At 43.2% G+C, this 11,881-nt stretch overlaps 1 long non-coding RNA gene across 2 annotated transcripts; it reads right to left on the bottom strand.

Annotated features, from left to right (window-relative positions):
- Nucleotides 1-2,413: 2,413 nt before the first annotated feature.
- On the bottom strand, nucleotides 2,414-11,853 carry LOC121144001. 2 transcript variants are annotated; one of them, XR_005881332.1, is made up of 4 exons: nucleotides 11,803-11,853; nucleotides 10,935-11,055; nucleotides 8,680-8,845; nucleotides 2,414-6,980 (listed from the first exon to the last, which is right to left on the bottom strand). It is a non-coding gene; the product is annotated as an uncharacterized LOC121144001 (long non-coding RNA). The 2 variants fall into 2 exon arrangements; XR_005881331.1 differs by having other exon boundaries at nucleotides 11,592-11,833.
- Nucleotides 11,854-11,881: the final 28 nt, after the last annotated feature.

The raw sequence follows: 11,881 nt of genomic DNA, 5'->3' as shown, positions 1-11,881 counted from the left end.
TCCTTCCCAAGATTATAATTCTATATTTCTACCACTCTTTTGAGCATCATCTTTCTTGGGACAGTACCTGTTAACTTGTCTTTACTTCTGCCTTGTCATTCTATTCCTGTCAAATTATTCTCTCACTTTTCTCTTCCTCTCCATTTCCACATCTCAGGCTTGTTATTTAATTCTTAACAATGTTCACATTACTGTGAGATCTGGGGGATCATCACAAACTAGATTTTTTCTACCCTACCCTGCCATAAATTTGGGCTTTCATAAGCATGGACGCATTTAGGAGATGCGGATTAAGTTTGCCCTGAATGCACAAGCAAATTCCATAAAGATGAGGCCAAATACCCATGGTGCTGTGCTCCTTGCTGATGGTGATGTCCTTCTGTTTCTCTTGTTTGTTGGTGACTAAACCACTGTTTGTCCAATAGAGGCAGGAAGATAGGTGGGACTAGGAGACTAGGAGAATTCTGGGAAAGGTAGGCAGAGAGTGGCCACGAGGAGATGCCAAAGAAGGAGTAACAGGTTTGGACTCTTTTCTGGTAAGATAAGACCACTTGGAAATACTTAGATGAATAGAAATGGGTTATATAATTAAGACAGAACTATCCAGTAAGAAGCCAGTGTGTTATTTAAGGCTGAGGTTGGTGGAACCTGGTAGGAAAAAAGAAACTCTAGCAACACCTTGTATTCTGCTTTCTCCCTCTAGCCTGTACTTGTGGTTTCAGGAGGATGTTCCTGAGATCAGCTGACATCCTTGTCACTTTGCTGTGTGACTTCAGAAGCCTCTGCCATGCTTTGTCTGCCTCATCTATTAAATTGCTTTCAACCACTACAATCTGCTGCCATGAACTTCCTCACTTTATTATTGTTCTCAGAAAGTCATGGCCCGCTCCAGTGACACAAAGGACTCCTGCTCACTCTCCAGGGCCTTACTCAAACACTGGCACCTTCTTTAGTCTCTCCTCAGAGGACATGGCTAGAAAGTTCTCAAACATTCCTCTCCAAAAAAGAACCTTGAGAAAAGAAGGAAATAGTCAGGTGCCCCTGGACCTCTACCCAAATGAGACCATTGCAAGGGTCCTTTAGGGAAAATGGCTTACCTAAGAATTGTGCCAATGTCACGCTTATCTCTGTAAGATTTTTGGTTATTTTGATATTTCTTAACAATTATTTACATTTCCCAAGTAAATTTTACAGTCCCTGAGACTGTGCTGTCTTTCTTCTCTAGCTCTTTCCATGCAGCACAGACATGGCACAATCTCTCTCTAGGTAAATGTTCTCTGGGTAAGTGTTGAGTATTTCCTACTTCTGCTCTACCTCTCAGGGACAGTCCTGTGGCTAAGATGTTTGAGGACTACTGAAGGAAGTGTCTCAACCTGTGGTAATGACATTCTCAGGGCCATGCTGAGAAGCTAAAGGGCTAGTGGATCCTCAGTGTCTGCAGAAGAGCATAGTACTTATCTCGAAATTGAAGATGGGGTCAGACAGATCAGCATATAAAGGACTTGCTACACAAGACAGATGACCTAGGTTCCATCCCTGGAACCTATGTAAAGGGGGAAAGAGAGAATAAATGCCACAAAGTTGTCCCCTGACCTCTTCATGCATACCATGGCACACTTGTGCCCTCACACACATCATGCACAAACATATACAAAACAGTATTTTTAAAAAGAAATTCTAGATAAATCATGTCTGTACACAACAATAATAATAACCATAAACAGTGAATGTATTATCAGTAGTTACAACTTATAAAGCTTTTTTTTAATAAGACTTTTCATATACCAGCCATCCAGAGCTGAAAGCACAGGCAATTGGAGTGGATACAGTAAGTGGCTTCAGGAGGAAGGCCAAGAAGTAAGGTACTTCCTGGGGTCTGGAAATAAGAGATTCCAGGGACAGACCAGGCTTGGTATCAGCTCCCTAAGAAGTTAGCTGGAAGGAGATCAGCTACATGGGTAAAGATAGCTTCATTGAGGCCGGGTCTCTCTGAAAGGAGTAAGCAAGAATTTCCAGGCTTAGGTTTAATTGGATAACAGTTTAAAAATATGCCACAAGGATGACATGTAGCTATCAGGAAGGTAGGATACCAGGGCATCTCTGGTAAGCCAAAACTACATGGGGATACACATATTATTAGAAATGGGTTAATAATTAAGAGAGGCCTAGCCAATAAGAAGCCTGAGCCATCTGTCAAACAGTTTATATTTTTAATATAAGCCTCTGTGTGCTTATTTGGGCAGTGGGCCAGGAAGGACAGAAACTTCCATCTACACCTGTTTGAGGCCAGACTGATCTACAGAAGGAGCTTCATAACATCCAGGACTGTTACAAAGAGAAAACATGTCTCAAAAAATAAATAAAATAAAAACAAAACCTAGGGACTGGAGTTTCTACACATTTTGAAAGAGTGGTCATGTCAGCAGAGGATAAGTAGAGGAGACAATAGGGACAGAATATAAGAACACCAAACAAGAAACTCCTTTTGGCTTTGTAACTAGAGGTGATATATATTTGTCAAATGTTGACTTTAGAAGTATATAATGTGAACCAAAATGTCAAGTCTGAACATACATGATCAACAGACATAAGGACAATAGCAAATGGTCTCTGTTGCATGTCCTCTGATAGGCTCAATGTTTAAGAAGTAGGACATGGAAGCTGGGGAGATGACTCCATGATTTAGAGCACATACTACTCTTACATAGGATCAGAGTTCACATTCCAGCATCCACCCTCAGGCAGTTCACAATTGCCTGTAACTCCAGCTCCAGAGGATCTGACAGTTCTGGTGTCTGTAGATACTTGCATTAACATGCACACATACACATAATTTCAAATAGCAAAGAAGTAAAAAGCAGTGAGACCTGATAGTAGGTTCTTGGCCAATGGAGTTGCTTCCTTTGGTAGGGAATCTTAATCCCCTGGAGTGAGTTCTATGGGAGCACACTGTTACCAAGACAGAGCTGATCTCCATGTCTCTTTTGTTCTCTGCTTTCATGTGTAAAACTGAAACCATCTTCTTCCACAAGCACTCCCAACCACTGCCTTTAGTCAAGATGTCATCTTCACAGAGATGACCCAGTGCCAGGTCTATGCCTTTGAACTTCCAAAACTGAGAGCTAAATGAGATGCTGTTTTTCACAGGAATTAGTTGTAGTGATAAAAAAGGTAACAAACACAATGCAGGATGTAGAAAATGTCTCTTGAGAATGAGTTACAGGAATCTTCAAATACTGCATCACATCACATCATATAAATTTTGTTGGAGTCAGCAAGCCTGGATAACGCTAACTGGTGCATGACAGGGAGCAGGAAGGTCAACACAGACCTATGGTTGGGGCTTAGCAGAAAAGAAGGACTGTATGATAGATTTTGCTGCAAGATAACACACATAGAAAAGAAATGAATCAAAATGTTTAAGTTATCAGAGATCTTGAAGACACCATGTAATCCCTTTTGTGAACAGTTTAGGAGACAAGTCTAGAGAACAGATACTCATTTGTCTTTAATAATTAGAATATAGTGCTCTTTCCAGGGGATGGAGTTTGAGATCACAAGGGTAATAGCAAAACAATAAGCAATGTTATCCTAATATGGACATTCTTGCTCTTAAAATTAAGTGAAACATAACAGAAATCAGAACACTGCTTGTGCCTTAGGAGTGGGCTGAATAATAAAATCCAAAGCCAATTTTCTGACCTAAATTCAGAGTCCAAGGACTCGCTCATTGGCCACCCTTGGCTCTGCTCCTGAACTTCTGCTGATTAGCCTCATGTGTGTTTGATACCTTGGTTTGCAACCTTTTAACTCATAAATTGCATAAAACATTGCACAATCAGGCAGATAACTGCAAAATATTTTCTTTCCTGACTTTACCTAGAAATGAAATTTGATTCTAAGAAAGAGCTAAACAGCAAAGCAGGGACAGGCAAAAAGCAATATGAAGATAAATCCATTCCAGTTTCCAGGCACTGGCTAATGTCCTCCAAAGGAGTCTCTCTACAGAGGTAGAATTCAAACACCAGGGCTTCTAGGGAGCAAAGTCCCCTCTTTATTTCTGTCTGTGTTATCACATACTGTGCCTTAACTGAGTGAGAGACACTCAGAAGTGCAGAGGGAAGGGGAGCAGAGGAGAAATTGCAGTTATTGGTGGGGAATCAGGGTGTGTGGGTCCTCAGAGGAGACCTTTGAATTTGGTTTAGAAAAGATTAGAAGTTACCACTTTGGGCAGACAAAAGGAAGGAGTGGGGTCATCCCCAGCAGAGGAAATCATTTGTTCAGAGATGTAAAAGGGAACACTGGGTAGACAGCAAATAGCTGTGGAAAGAAAATGAGGCAAAGGGGGTTGTGGGAAGGAAAGTATGTCAGGCTTGCCCAAGACAGATGTGAAAGAACATGTGTGTCCAGACAATGTCAAACAGTTCCATGTGGGCTAAGCTGAAATACAGGAAGGAATATAGAGAGGGACATGGGGGCACAGGATAGAAAGGTCAAGGAACACTGAAAACAGCTTCCTTGAAACAGAGTAGTTAAAATATATGCCAGGTAAGAAATGAAGAAGATATAAGCTAGGGGCTTTTGGATAATATAGTCTACCAGATCTACCCAGAGCCTTTCCTCACATTCTCTCACTTGTACCAATATGATACTTCTCTAAACAGCTTGCCACTACATGATTAGTGACCACTACTCCCAATGTACTACTCCCAATGTAGTGGTCACTAACATGAGTAGGGGTTGTTAGACCCTTAACAGTACTATTAACCATGGATTTGTCTCCTTGGGGGTACTGGACAGTCCAAATGCAAGGATGGGACCAGTGCCCAGCATAGAGTCAGCAAAATGAGGTGCTTGCCAACTAAATGCAGGCTGGCGCACCCAAATAAATCCATGTGTACATACCATATAGCTGCACACCCCTTGTACTCACTTCTACCAGCAACTGGGTAGACAAAGCTCCCTCTTCACTATTGCAGTGATGACACAGTACTAATTTCTTCTAAGCACCACTGAGATGGCACTAAAATAGAACATACAAGCAAATGTTATCTGCATCCTGGATGTCTGAGGGTGATCCAAAAAACATACACATCATCTTTACTCCTCCTTGAGTCTGCGCACACAGGCCCATGAAGCAGAGCCAGGACAGATTCCTGGTACTGAAGATGGCTGATTAAAAACAATACAGCCGGTCTTTGAGACCTGTGTGTAAGATAGAAGGCTATTCCAGGCAAAGCTGTGTCCAGTGAAAACAGTTTGCTATTCTCCATCTTAGTTGGTTCACCTAGCAACACCACGTAGTGGATCTTATCATCTATACTTTGCCTGCAGGGACCCAAGCTAGAATACTTAGGTCAGCGGTACTCATCTGTGGCTGTGCTTCAGAATCACTGTCGGGCCAAAGTCTAGACCGCTTGTACCAGTTTCTAGGGCGAGGCTAAGCCGTCAGTCCCATGATCCATGCCTGGGAAAGAGTAAAGCTCCTCCTGGAACTCAGCCCCAGAACCCTGTCCAAAGCTACCAGTAAAACAGGCAAGAGTCTGCTAGAAACCCAGTTCTGGAAACCAAGTCAGCTGTAAATGTTTCAGAACTCAGTGTGATGAAGAGGTGGGAATGGGCAGGAGAAGGCATCTCACGGACTTTTCCGTGCCTATGCTGCTTGCTTTTTATCTTAAACCAAAAGGTGTCTTTGTATCCTCAGTGGTACATTAACTCTTTAGTTCCTGTTCAGAACATAGCAATGTTCTGCCACGCACCTTCCAGGCACAGGGGCCTTGCCTGTGCCTCCTGTTTAATTGTGGCAGAGCAAAGGGAGGGTTTGGCAGCTTTATGGACTGCTTCTCAGACTGTTGACGTGGCTGCCTGACAGATGGCCTGCCGTGTGGTATTTCTGGGGCCTTGTCCTCCATGCACCAAAGGAGCCATGTGTTTCTGCTTCTTCATTGCGAGTAGATTTGTGTTAGTTCATGAATCACAGAGAGCCACACTAGAGAACCCTGAAGATTACCTGGCCCACCACCACCACCACCATCACCACTCCTAGAACACTTCTCTGAGGGGAAAATGGAAGCTTATTTGATAATTAAGTATTAATAGTCATAAAATAAAACAGAAGAAAATATTTCAATACAAGAAGTTGTTATAAAAATAAATGCTTAGTTTGCACCAACTTTATACCAAGACTTCACATATTTTGTCTTGCTTAACCCTACAGACCACCTGTGTTGTGCAAATCAGAGAGTGTTACACTTACTTGAATAAACCTCCTAGGACCGGGCTACTCACCAATCGGGTGGCCATTCTTGGTAGCCCTCTTTTCCAGGGGGTGGTGTGAGGAGGTCTCATTTAGCCATGACTCATTTGTCGTCAGTAGCTAATGATGACCTCGATAGTTCTGCTTCCACCTCCCAATTACTGATGTTACACAGTCACCACTGTACCCAGCTCCTGGAAGCCTTAAGACTGATGGCAGCCTCATGAGCAAGTCATGCTTCTTGTAGGTCAAGGTATCCTTTTCTTTTCTTCCTTTCTTTTTTCTTTCTTTCATTCATTTTCTGATAGACTCTCAGTGTATATACCTGACTGTCTTCAAACTCCCAGAGATCTCTCTGCCTCTGCCACTCTAGTGCTGGCATTACTTTAAAGGTTGTGCTGTCCCCATATGTATCACGTAGTTTTGTTACTTACCAAATTGCCACACAATTTAAGAAAGGGCTTAAAACAATGACTGCCTATTATAATTAACAAGGCAGCAGGCTTCTGACGAAGTAGATTAGCATCAACTCCTGGGTCATTTAGGGGCTGGACTATGGTGGCCTTGGCCAAACTGGTGAATGTCTGAAACCTCCCTCCACGTGATCTCTCTTCATTCACAAGGTTAATCTGACGTGTTCAAGAAAGGGGAAGAGGAGTTGAAATCTCTCAAGGCCTGGGCTCAGGACTCTTCTCTTCTTTCACAAAACAGTCTCAAGACCAGCCTAGATAAGAACAGGAGAGAAATAGAGTTCATGCCTCAATAGAAGAAGGTCAGAAAACCTGTGGCCAGTTTGTCAATGTATCACATTAAAATACAGAATGGTGAGCTCACTCTTCCAGAGAGCATGGCTCTTGGATCCATGAGAACATAGTATGACATATACCCTCTGTGAGATGTTATACCAAACCAACAACTGCCCTGATGTAGATGGGGAAGCCGGGACACAGAACAGAAGATGGGAAGCTGTTAGCTCCCATCCTAACAGCTTCTAGCATTTTCTATGAGAACCGAACAAGGCTCCCAAATGTTCTGAGCAGTTGCATTGAGCCAAGCACCCTCCTAACACCTCCAGTGTATCAGCGAGTGAGATTACCATGCCGAATGGCAAGCATTCTTGCCTTCATGGCTAATGGAGGAAACAAAACTAAGAAGGGTGAACAGGAATGCTCAAGATTGCACCATAAATGGGGGAAAGGGACTCAGTTTGGGTTCAGGTTCTCACTGCATCTGACTATCCTCTCCATTTTATCATAAATGGGGGAAAGGGACTCAGTTTGGGTTCAGGTTCTCGCTACATCTGACTGTTTTCTCCATTTTATCATCACTGGCTGCCTTTGTCTTGCATAGTGTGTGCCAGGCAGCTGGGTATTTCCTCTCCTCCCCCTCAAAAAAAACTCTTCTTTATTCCTCCATTCCTGCTTTCCCTGAATCTGGAATGTACCAATCACAATTTTTATTGATTATAAAAATGCCTCTCTGCTCCCCTACAGGTCTGTTACATGGTCTTCCCTATCTTTAAAAGATCAGTTCACATGCTATCTGGTCCCCGGTCCTGTGATAAGATCCCCTCCACCCTCCTCCAGTGAGCAGGATCTCCCCATCTCTTCTCTGTTGTTAAGTGTCTCAATATTTCACTTTGTATCCCCTCTAACCCAGTACTCCATCACTAGTCATAGAATTGTTTGTGCCTATGCCTAGGAAGTTTGTGGTGGTCGTAAGACCAGAGCTCTGCCTCGCCACTGACATTGACTGAATAAGCAAAGATTAAAATGAGAGGGAAATCCTATGTACTTCCTATATCCAGGTGTCCTTTATTGATCTGCTAGCCGATTCAGGAAGACTGCCTGGAGGAAATGTCTCTCTAAAGCACTGCAGTGTTTTCAGTCCTCCCTCTACTTGTCTCTAATGTCTAACAGGCATTGAAATTGCTTTGGTGAAATCAGTAGTTTGTCAAGCTAGGTTACGGCTATTCTTGGAAAAGAGCAGGGGTTGTGGGGAGTGTGCAGAGACTGGTGTGGTAATAATTTAAGTTTTATCCAAATAAGATGTTTCATGAAATGTGCAGGACTGCTTGAAGTGACACATTTCTGGCAGCTGATTGTCCCTGGAAGAGATAAAAGGCAGATGAGAAAAGAGCATATTGTAGGAGCTCTCACCACCTCGGGACCAAGCCTCTTTTGTTTTCAATTCCTACAGAAAAGGCAGTGGGCATAAAGGTAATAGAGTAAAGATAACTGTTCTCCCCAGCCCAGGGTGTGTGTGTGACACACATATGTCAGGTAGCTAATCATTTCTAGCATGTGTCTGTTGCTTTCCTGTCTCTGAAGCATTGGGCACTGTCCATCTGTTCTTTCCTCCCACACCTTTGTAGAGTAACCAAACCCACCAAAGAGGGAGAAATGCTTGAAGCTTAAACTCACGGTGCAATTAATTGTTCATTATGTTTTTAAAAGAGACTTTTCACATGGCACATGTTTTCTTTCCAAGGGCCTCTGCTGCTTCTTTCAAAACATAAACGTTGACTCTGAAGACAATTCCATGCAACCACCTCTAGGCCACCTAATCTAAAAGAAGTGATTCAAGACCCTAGAAATAAAAGGAGCAAGATAAAAAGCCTTAAGTAGAACAAACATTTCTGGCTTCAGATTCTAGTCTGGGCTTGCCAGTGACCTGCTAGATGACTATGAGTTAAGTCACTTCAACTGACTTTCGTTTTCCAGCCAAAGAAGTCATTTCCTCCCTCTACTTCCATAATATTTTAACACTATATCCTAATCTACGTGTTGTCTGTATATGAGGAGACTCTTCTCGGCCATCTAGAATGGAGTGGTCTCTCCCTCATTATTATTCTGTCCTTAACTTGTTAGCTTTCTAACTGAAATTACCCATTGCTTTCTCTGTGTATCACTTTAATTGCTAGTTTATGACTATGTCCCCAACTAGAATGTCAGCTCTATGAGGGATAAAGGACATCCAGGTCAGCACTGTTCACTAGCTTGTTACCTTGGTGAAGTAAGTTCTAGTGTATGTTGATGGAATGGCTGATGCTGCCTCCAAGAAATTAGGCTGATGCAGAATCTGTCCTGCTGTTGGAAAGAATGTGTCTCCACCACTAATCACCCTACACCTCAGTCTTGACCAATGAATAAATATCTATAGGTATAGGCTTGTCCTCAGTAGCTCTTTACCACACTAAAGACAAGAAGCAACTGTTCACCTGGTTAGACAGACTCCAGAGAGTCCTGGAAGCTAGATCATTAGTGGCAATGACTTCTTGAAAGTGGGGCACAAAACTGAATACACCCTACTCTATTTCCTGAACCATGGGGATGTGTGTGAATAGAATGTTATTCGCTATACATCTGCCTACAGAGCACTTCCTGTTGCCCATTTCCTGTCTCCCTGCAACAGGCATCTGGTGAGAGACATTCATCAATTATTCTTCCAGGTGACTTGTCTGGCATGAAGGTTCGGGCAGCCACTCTTGTTCCTGTAGTTGTTTAGGTGAACTTAGGTTCTGTTTCACCAACCCAAGTATGTCCCTCCACAAAGCTGAACTCACAATCTCAAATCCAGACCCATAATACAACCATGACCCCTGTTTTGCAGTGAGGTTTTCAGAGCTTGCTCAGCCATTAACAAACTTGTTGTTTCATGTTCTGCTTGGCCATGATTTGCATGGTTTCCCAAAAGAGCAGGAAGATTAGCTCTGAGAATTCAACCTCCAACACCTAAGAGTGTTTGCTTCATACTATGTGGTTTAATGTCATCTGTCTCCCATAAAATGCAGAATCACTGAATGTCAGGTAAGAGAAACTAATTGCAGGGATCATCCCGAAATTTGGAAAACTTTGTGCTAGGAATCTGGTGAATGGCTCTCTCATGAACTTGATAGGCAGACCCTGTAAATCAAATGACTGGCTCCAAGAACCTGTTTATTAGCTCACTCTCAAGTAAGAATCCACTTCACATGAACAGTTACACAAAGACCTACTAGCTTTGGCATTAGACCTAAGCTCAGATCATAGAAAATCATACCCCCACTGTACAACTTAGGCACTGACCCTCCCTAAACACAAGTTTCTTTAATTGTACCTATTTTCAGGGTTTCCAATCACTTACATAAAGTTTGGGACCCTCAGATGTGTAACTAGTAAATATATGATGAAAAAATAAAAAGCAAAAAGGAAAGAAAATTCTCAACTCTGAAGGGGAAAAAGGAAAGTTGTGAGAGATGCTTACATGATAAAATTCCAAATAAAACTTTCATCTGATTTCTAGAGTGAAGACATTCGTGCATGTACATATGCATGCATTTGTGCATGTGTCTATGCACACACAAATGTGTATTCCTGCCTGAGCATGCACGCAGAGAGGGATTTGGCCACAGTCCCATCAGTCCCATGGTTGCAAAATACAGCATAGCCTATTGCATCTGACCTAATTCTTCTTGCCCAACTCATATTTCCAAATTCTCAAGCAGCCCTGTGTTTCCATAATTTGAGGATACGAGGACCACTATGGGTTCTGCAAGGGTCTGAGGCATGCAAGTGAACCATTTTTGTCTCAGAGCCTTTGGATCATAGAGAGCTATATAAATGGAACTCAATAACTGGAGAGACAAAACATTCATACAGAAAACTGTCCCTAAAACAAAATCAGAGGGTGTCCATACCAGAATACAGGAACCATGTTTATCCAGTCCAAACCCTTCTATAAATGGCAGCAGACCTAGAGAAGAAGCAGCTGACTGCTGGTCCAAGTCTTCAGCTTCTCACTACATCTGGATCAGGAATCTAGTTGGAAGACAACACAGAGCTCTAGCACAGCCCAAGCAATACTGTTGGGCTGGAGAAAGGTTAGAGGCTATGCCAAGAGCTTAAACCTGTGTTCTCTGATGTGTATGAGCCCTGCAGGACAGTGGCGGTGACTTGTTTTAAAGGCACATAGGTAGGATGGCAGCCACACAAACTGTGTAGCTGGAAGGGACTGAGAGTCTCCTGGTGACACTAAGACTTCAGCTGCCAGGGCCTGCAGGAGTGAAGACAAATGTTCCTGAATTCCCAGGCCCAGTGAACTGAAAACTGTGAGCCTCATCCAGGCTTGTGGCAGCCATGTGGCCTCCCAAGGCCTCATCAAGGAAGCAGACAGGTCAAGACTCTGGACTGCCCCATGCCATGAACTTTCCACGACCTCTCAGTACCAGACAATCAGGACTCCCTCCCCTTGGGTCTGATCAAAAAGGAACACTATTCAGGAAGCTTGAGGGTACTGGTGCAAGGGGCTCCTACAGGTGGGCACTGCCCCAGGTCCTTAGGAAAGGAAAGAGCACCTGTCCCTCGGCTGCGCTCCGGTACATCTGGGCTTTATCCTTCATTCCTTGGAGCTGTGCTACTTAATGAGCTGTGGAGCACAGCCAGTGTTTTCAGAACTGCTAGGTTTTGTCCTAAAAAGATAACAAATTGCACCCAGCGACTCTGTTTCTTTCTTGCAAAGCCACTGCAGAGCCGAGGCTCCCAGGTTCTTTATAGGGCGCACATCACCTGATCACCAACAGGAGGGTCCACAGCCCCAGACACCCCACTTTCTTTCATTTGCTCTCAGCATGAGATGAGAGTCCCC

This window comes from Mesocricetus auratus, unplaced genomic scaffold (genome assembly GCF_017639785.1).
Source record: "Mesocricetus auratus isolate SY011 unplaced genomic scaffold, BCM_Maur_2.0 Super-Scaffold_100014, whole genome shotgun sequence".
Lineage (NCBI taxonomy): Eukaryota > Metazoa > Chordata > Mammalia > Rodentia > Cricetidae > Mesocricetus > Mesocricetus auratus.
Note: the sequence above shows the minus strand (reverse complement) of the source record. Positions and strands in the feature narration are given on the sequence as shown.